Below are 6942 nucleotides of genomic sequence, written 5' to 3' on the forward strand. Positions count from 1 at the left end.
AAACTATGACATCACCTGGGGAAGATAAATTTTCTAGAGAAAACTGAATAAAGCAGCTTCATCGATGTTCGGACAACCGTGGTGGCGGTCAGTTGAAACAGGAATAATTCTGTAATTCTTCGTCCCTTATAATTTACCTGCTGCGAATGTTCCGGTTTTGCACCATGGGTGACGGAGCAGATCCAGATCATCCGGTGCGATGCGATGGTGGGAACCAGAGACCATCAGCATACAAATGTTACTTTCAATTTTGCAGCGTATCGGGTTTCTCATTTGGTCGCATTGTGGGAAGTCTGAATTTACTAAAACAAAAACTTTGGTCGTTCAGTGATATACGTTTGATCTTTATGACAGTTTGCTTAAATGTGTCATGTGGCCACCCATTGAAGTGCATAAACACGGGGAACAAATTTCTCCTACACCCGATGTAAGTTTGGATTTCTTACATCCTCTGCATATGTTTCATACAACAAATGTAATTGCAGTACTTTCAGTGGACATCTGTAATAGAATCTTACATTTCCCGGTTGGAAATACCCTATCGCCGTATGTCTTGATATTCCATATTAACATTAAAGCACAGAACAGAAGTGTGCTGGAATGAGTATATCAAAAAGTGGGACAACATTTTTGATCACCAAGCGATGCTTGTGGATGCGCTACACACGGGTTTTCTATGGACACACACATCATCAAAGCATGCTGCCCATGTAAACTGCAGGTAAAACTTGCCTTCTACCGCTAGGTGCGCTAGTGTTCACAACAATAAATGGAGCCAGTTTTGGATCCGAAATTCCATTGATGATCTGTGATTAAAGTGTGTACAGTACCCGTTCGTTTATGGTTACAAGCCCGAAAATTTAGTGTTGCCAAAATCGAACCGTGCCAAAATCAACGGTTTTATTTTTATATTTAATTTATGAATTCGTTGAATTTTGACCACCGTGAGTCATCTTTATGATATAGACTTTGTTAGTAATTAACTTTTTATTGAAAATTGTGATCACAAGGAGCAAACATACATTATTTTCACTATTTTGGATTATAGGGGAAATGAATGTAATATCGGCCTAAATGCCCCAAATTTGGGCCCATACATAAATTCAGCAATCGACTAAATTTTCAATAGTGACCATAAATATCCATTAGTACCGTCCCAATGACGCGTTCATCTAGATAAAATTGATAAATAGCAGATTTTTAGCAATGGGCCCAATCTTAGATCCATAGGCCAACATTAGGGCCATTTCCCCTACTTTCTTTTTTGTGCTATTCAAATTGATGCGAGAGAGCTGAACTCTATGTACACATTCCTAACTTATATGATAAAATACAATCGATAAGTTTCATGATCGTGGCTATGGCGCGGCAGAGTAATTAGCAAGCACACTCAAAAACACTTGCAGCCTATTAGCTCGGAAGTCATCTTTGCGGAGATCTCAGTCAAATTTTCGTTTGTTTGTCAATTCGAATGAAGGAACAAAATTCTAAGAGAGTGTTTGTGTTTTAACAAACATTGATAGATTATTTTGAGGCATCAACATTAAAATTAAACCATTCATTTACGATGGCATGATATTTTTAAATAGAATCAATTCAAGGTTTGAGAGTGTGTTTCTGTGTCGTAGCTGTCGTGGCTCGTTTATGTTCATGTAAGGTTGTCGGTCGTCGATTAAATTTGGTTAATGACTTTTGTCTCCCTCACGATGCTGATATCCACAGTGATCCTAGTAGGGATCTCAGGATGACACTCTCTGGTGTCGAAGATGGTAACTGTGAATAACTGACCATCAGCCGGAAAAGAATCTGCCCGATATCGCCGCACGTCTTACCCAATGAGGTATAGAGAGAGGTGGCGCAGATCGTGACGTCACTACTTGCGTGTACTTGCGTGTATCGTACAGTGGTTGTGTGAGTGATTGCTTCACCTCGGTAATCCAGCTCATTGCGTCTTACCTCCAAGGTGGTTGGTGATTGAGAAGGGCGAGAATGCAGTGTCCAGTTCGTTGTCCTCACAACGCTTATCATGGCTGACTGCGAGTCCCTACGATAGTACTGAATGTTCAGCACACTGCACTGAGAAGCATTGGGCGCTCTTTGTACCCACACAGTAACGGGGTAGATTACTTTTTCGTGATCCATTACGGCGAGAGATCAACGACCGAATCCTAGTTCTGACTTCTTCAAACTAGAGGAACATGTATCTAATACCACATAACATATGTGGAACTCGGTCATAAAAAATCAACCCCATTTCAGTGATTTCAAGTGGTATAGTAGGACATTGATCTGTCAAACTGATTATACCAGCCGTAAATGAGAAAGGAGATCAAGGGGGTAGTGAATTCTATTAAAATATTTCTAACGTGGTTTATAATTCTATGTCTTCTTAGCGCTCTTGAACTCATGTCTTTGTATTGTCATTATTTTTAATTATAAAGATATCGTTCTTTATTTATAATTATATACTGTGTGTGGCAGGATAATTTCTCAAAATGCGATTATACCATAGAGATAACTGTAAGACCAGAAGGTCCCGAAATAACGTGCTCAACTTTTTGGCTCAGCTCTGGTACTCTATTCGGTCCCAAGCCAATCGATTCACCCCTCGAAACATAAGAAAAACCAATAACCCCTCATTTTATCTGTCAAACTTTCATAGCGAATCAAAACAAACATTGCGTAGTACTAGAATTTCGACTAGAATGGGGTACGTTAATCGTTTGCTTGGGACCAATAGGCTAGTCAAGTAGTGAGCCAGTTTAAAATCGTTAGTTTCGTATTGATTGTTGATTATACCATCTGTTCTTTGTTTATAGCCATACGACTGCACCCATTGATTTAACACACGGCGGCTCATTATCCAGAATTCGCTCCTCAAGCCGCTGCTATAAAATACTATCTAAGGTACACACCTATGTAGAATCCTTATGGGCGCAGTAGCATCGCACTTACAAGCGGCGTGCTTCGACCGTCACCAAATGAGAATTTAACATAAGCGCGACAATAAATTATCTTTTTTGTTTTCTTTGGTTTGTTTTCCGTGCTGAGCACCAATGCTACCGACGCCAGCAAGGCAGCTCCCACACCTGGACCCTACCTATCGACCCATCAACTCATGAACCGGGGTCCAACGGCTTTACTTCCCGAAGGAAGGCGTGATCAGAGATGTTATGCCTCAGAACATCCTGGCGGCGCCGACTGGGATTGAACCCAGGCCTGCTGGGGTGAGAGATAAACACGCTTACCACTACACCACCGGCGCCGCTGTTTATATTATAAATTATCGTTTGCATAAAAAAGGAGACAATTTTTGAAGGCGTTTTAATCGATAACCTGCCACCTAAAAAACATAATTTTAAGCTGCCATGGGTTGACTGTTTGCAAATAAATTATGAAAACAATACTTATTGCTTTTTTGTAATTGTGTTGTTTATCTTTGAAAAATATACCAATTTTTATACACCATCTGATAGAGCTTTGTTTTCTGAGCACAACGATATTTTTATCGATCCCGTTAACATTCATCTCGATTTTTAAATCAAAATTTAATTTTTTGATCGTTGACACAAAATCTATTTGTTGACAGCTTGCTTCGATACAAAGTCCCACCAAGGGGCGCTAAGATGGTGATTTTTGCTAATGTAATCGTACTTATTTAAAATAGTTCCAGTGTACCAAAATTGATGAAATTTTGGATTTCGGTTCCATTTTTAATGCAGATAACGAATATGTATTTACCTCAATATCTCTAAACAACCCAATTATGACCAAAAATTGGAGAAACTCCTAGCGAATACTTGTTTATTTCTTTAAATTGGCGAGGGTAATTTTTTTAAATTTTCTTTCTCTATTATAAACTTAGATAACAAATATATGCACCATTTTTTTCCATTCATATTTTTGTTTGGAACCAATTGCATCAAACTTTGATTTCATTTCATAACGTAAAGGGTGTCCACGATGAAATTGCCACACTATGAAATTGCTCTAACTTTTTAACCGTTGGGTAGAATTTAATGAAAATTTGGGTGGATTTAGTTCATAGTGCATTATTTACATCCTGCAAGTTTTAAAGTCCTGTGATCAAAACTCGCGGAAATGGAGTCGAAAGAACAGCTCGTGCGTGATAAAATCTTGCGCATTCATCACGAGAACAAGGATCTCTCGCATCGTTCCATCGCTAAAACGTTGGGAATCGCGAATTTCACGGTGTCGCGAGTGATTAAGCGGTTCGAGGAACGGTTGACCACCGATCGAAAGCCCAGAAGTGAAGGAAAAAGTATTCCGTACAACACCAAAAATCACAACCGCGTAGTTGGGGCCTTCAACCGAAATCCGAACGCCTCCGTTAGGGATGTGGCTAAGAAGCTGCACCTAAGCCAAAGTTTTGTCCAGAAGGCTAAAACTAAGGCTGGGCTTCGAACGTTCAAGGTACAAAAGGCCCCTAATCGCGACGAGAAGCAGAACAAGTCCGCCAAAACCCGTGCCAGGAAGTTGTAAAAATACGACCACACAAAATTGGAGTTAGATGCATACAGTTCAAAGCAGCAATATTTTGCAACAAGTATCCTTGTTTATATATAAGTATTGCAAAGCTGTAAAAGTTCTACCGCCAGTATAAAATAGAGCTGAATACTGAAAAAAAAACATTGTGTGCATTGAGAAACTGAAGTATATTTGCTGGCGATTATTTGAAGCTTTGTTCATTTGATAGCTGTAGCGGAACTTCTACTTCTTGGAATTAATTCGTAAAAATCCCTTGATTTTGTGGAAAATATGCAGTTTTTTTTAGCTGACCTTGCATCTCTCCATTTCACAAGAATTTTGCAAGAAGGAAGACAAATGAAATCGAGCGCTCATCGATACCTGTAATACCCAAGGATTTAACCCTCTCTATGTTTCTAGATTCAGTTTTGACCGAACAAGGTGGATTTTACTCAAATATGGGTAGTTTTCAAATAGCGTGTACTGAGCATGCAACCAAATATCCGATTTTCTTTCATAAGTGTCAATGTCACAAACGTAAACACTGACTTTTCCACGAATTTCTTGAGAATGAAAACTCGCTCAAGTAAGCCACATGGTTTGAGCCCATCTTTGTAAACAACATTGCATACAAATTGCTCGTTTGCGTTTAATGAAACACAAGTTTACGTGTATGAATATTTACATCACAATTAAAATTCAAAATTTTTTGCTGTGTGCGCTACTGAACTTACGGTTACTTAAACGACACAGAAGTAATACGTGAGTGTTGAAGAGTATTTAAGTAGGTTAGATTTTGATAAGCCTTTAGTGGGAATGACACTGATGAAGACTGCACATTGTAGTTGAAATACGTATCTGTCATGGATACCAACATTAATTAAGTGGAATTAAATGGAAGATTGCCTTTTTTGCAATAACTATTGCACGCAATTTAACAACGCAATTTAAACTTGAATCTTCTTTGTCGCTATGGTAAACTGGAATATTGGTAGAGTTAAACAGTAATTTGATTGCATTTACTTTTTTTCAGCGTATTCTGTAGTGAATGTTAGGGTTACCTACCCCATTTCCGTCATATTAAGCGCAACCGGCACTTAGTTTTTCTCAATCTAGCGTAGTTTTGCATGTTTTGGCTTCGAAATTTATCTACCTTTCCGTACGTATCGTAAGATTTGATAAAGAGAAACAAATTGTTGAGATATTGTTAAAAGTCTAACACTGCTTCTTGACGCCAAACTCGGCCTACAGATTCTAAACTCGGTCTAACGCATTGAAACGCCATTGAAACGCAAATGAATTCACTTCGGCCTATCGGATGAAGATAAAAATTGATTCGGTCGGAGCGCTTCTTTTGTTTTTGTGAATTATGGGTGCAATAATATCATGCGTTCTCATTGATTTCGTTCGGTAGCTTATTAGCTAAAGTATCGTACCAAACTCATAATTGGCTTGTTAACTCTGAAATCATGGAATTATTTTGTGTTTTCTGCACGATAGGCCCAAAATGGGTGATTAGGTCGAAGGAGTTCTCTACCTTTTAATCGATTTATTTGATGTTTTCTGCTTGATAGGCCCAAAATGGGCGCTTAGGCCAAAGCAGTTCCCTACCCTATCATTGGATTTTCTTGATCACTATGAATTTTAACTAATATATATATATAGCTGAATATGCTTAACGTCAAATATCAGACTTAAAATGAACATTTTTTACAATAGATGATGAGATGAAAGTATACAGTTGATAGATCCGTTATAGTAGGGTAGTGTGAAAATTGCATACACAAAGTAGAAGGCGAGCAAAGAATAATTGCGACATAAAAAGTATAATTTTTGCATTGTATGTAATACACATAATAGCAAGTAAACAGCATCAATGTGCTAGTTATTGTTGAAATCTTTATCTCACTCAGGTCTCCCGCTCCCGCATAGATGAATTTGAATCTTATCCTATTTTTTTTCCTATATTACTAATAAATGTTTTCATTTCACAAGTCACAACTTTCGTCTCGATTTGTCCAGCCAAGTGGCATGATTACCCATCCACCATTTGCGATACGATCGACGACGATGTAGCGCTTTTGATTGAATTACTATAATTACCATTAATAAAAGCGACTGTTCCTTGTATAATCCGCCGATCCGACCCACACTGCGCGAGAGGTTGATGTGAGGGGAAAAACGTGCCTTCGCATGTCGAGCGCGCGTGCAAGCACCAGTCAAGCGATCCCCAATGTTTAGGTAGGTACCCCGAATGGACCCCTTTTACCACCGTGTCAGCTAACACATATTCGATCGGGGAGCGTAAATTGAAATCTGTTTACAAAACGTGAGAAATTGATAGTTTCGCCTGCCCGGTTTGATTATTATGCATCGCCAAAGCGCCCCGGTGATCCAATAACCGACTGTCTGGTGAACCGCCTGCGTTACGCCAAAACACCCCCTCTCCTAATC

At 39.0% G+C, this 6942-nt stretch overlaps 1 protein-coding gene across 1 annotated transcript in view; it reads left to right on the top strand.

Moving 5' to 3' along the window:
• BORCS7 (BLOC-1 related complex subunit 7) overlaps nt 1-5295 on the top strand; it is a 141965-nt gene extending 136670 nt beyond the window's left edge. The window contains exon 2 of the mRNA XM_065223440.1: nt 5282-5295. The gene's annotated coding sequence lies outside the window, so the exon portion shown is untranslated. The remainder of the gene's footprint in view (nt 1-5281) is intronic.
• Nucleotides 5296-6942: the final 1647 nt, after the last annotated feature.

This window comes from Ochlerotatus camptorhynchus, unplaced genomic scaffold, assembly GCF_037179485.1.
Source record: "Ochlerotatus camptorhynchus isolate MF236.1 unplaced genomic scaffold, CSIRO-AGI_Acam_v1.1 ptg000192l, whole genome shotgun sequence".
Lineage (NCBI taxonomy): Eukaryota > Metazoa > Arthropoda > Insecta > Diptera > Culicidae > Ochlerotatus > Ochlerotatus camptorhynchus.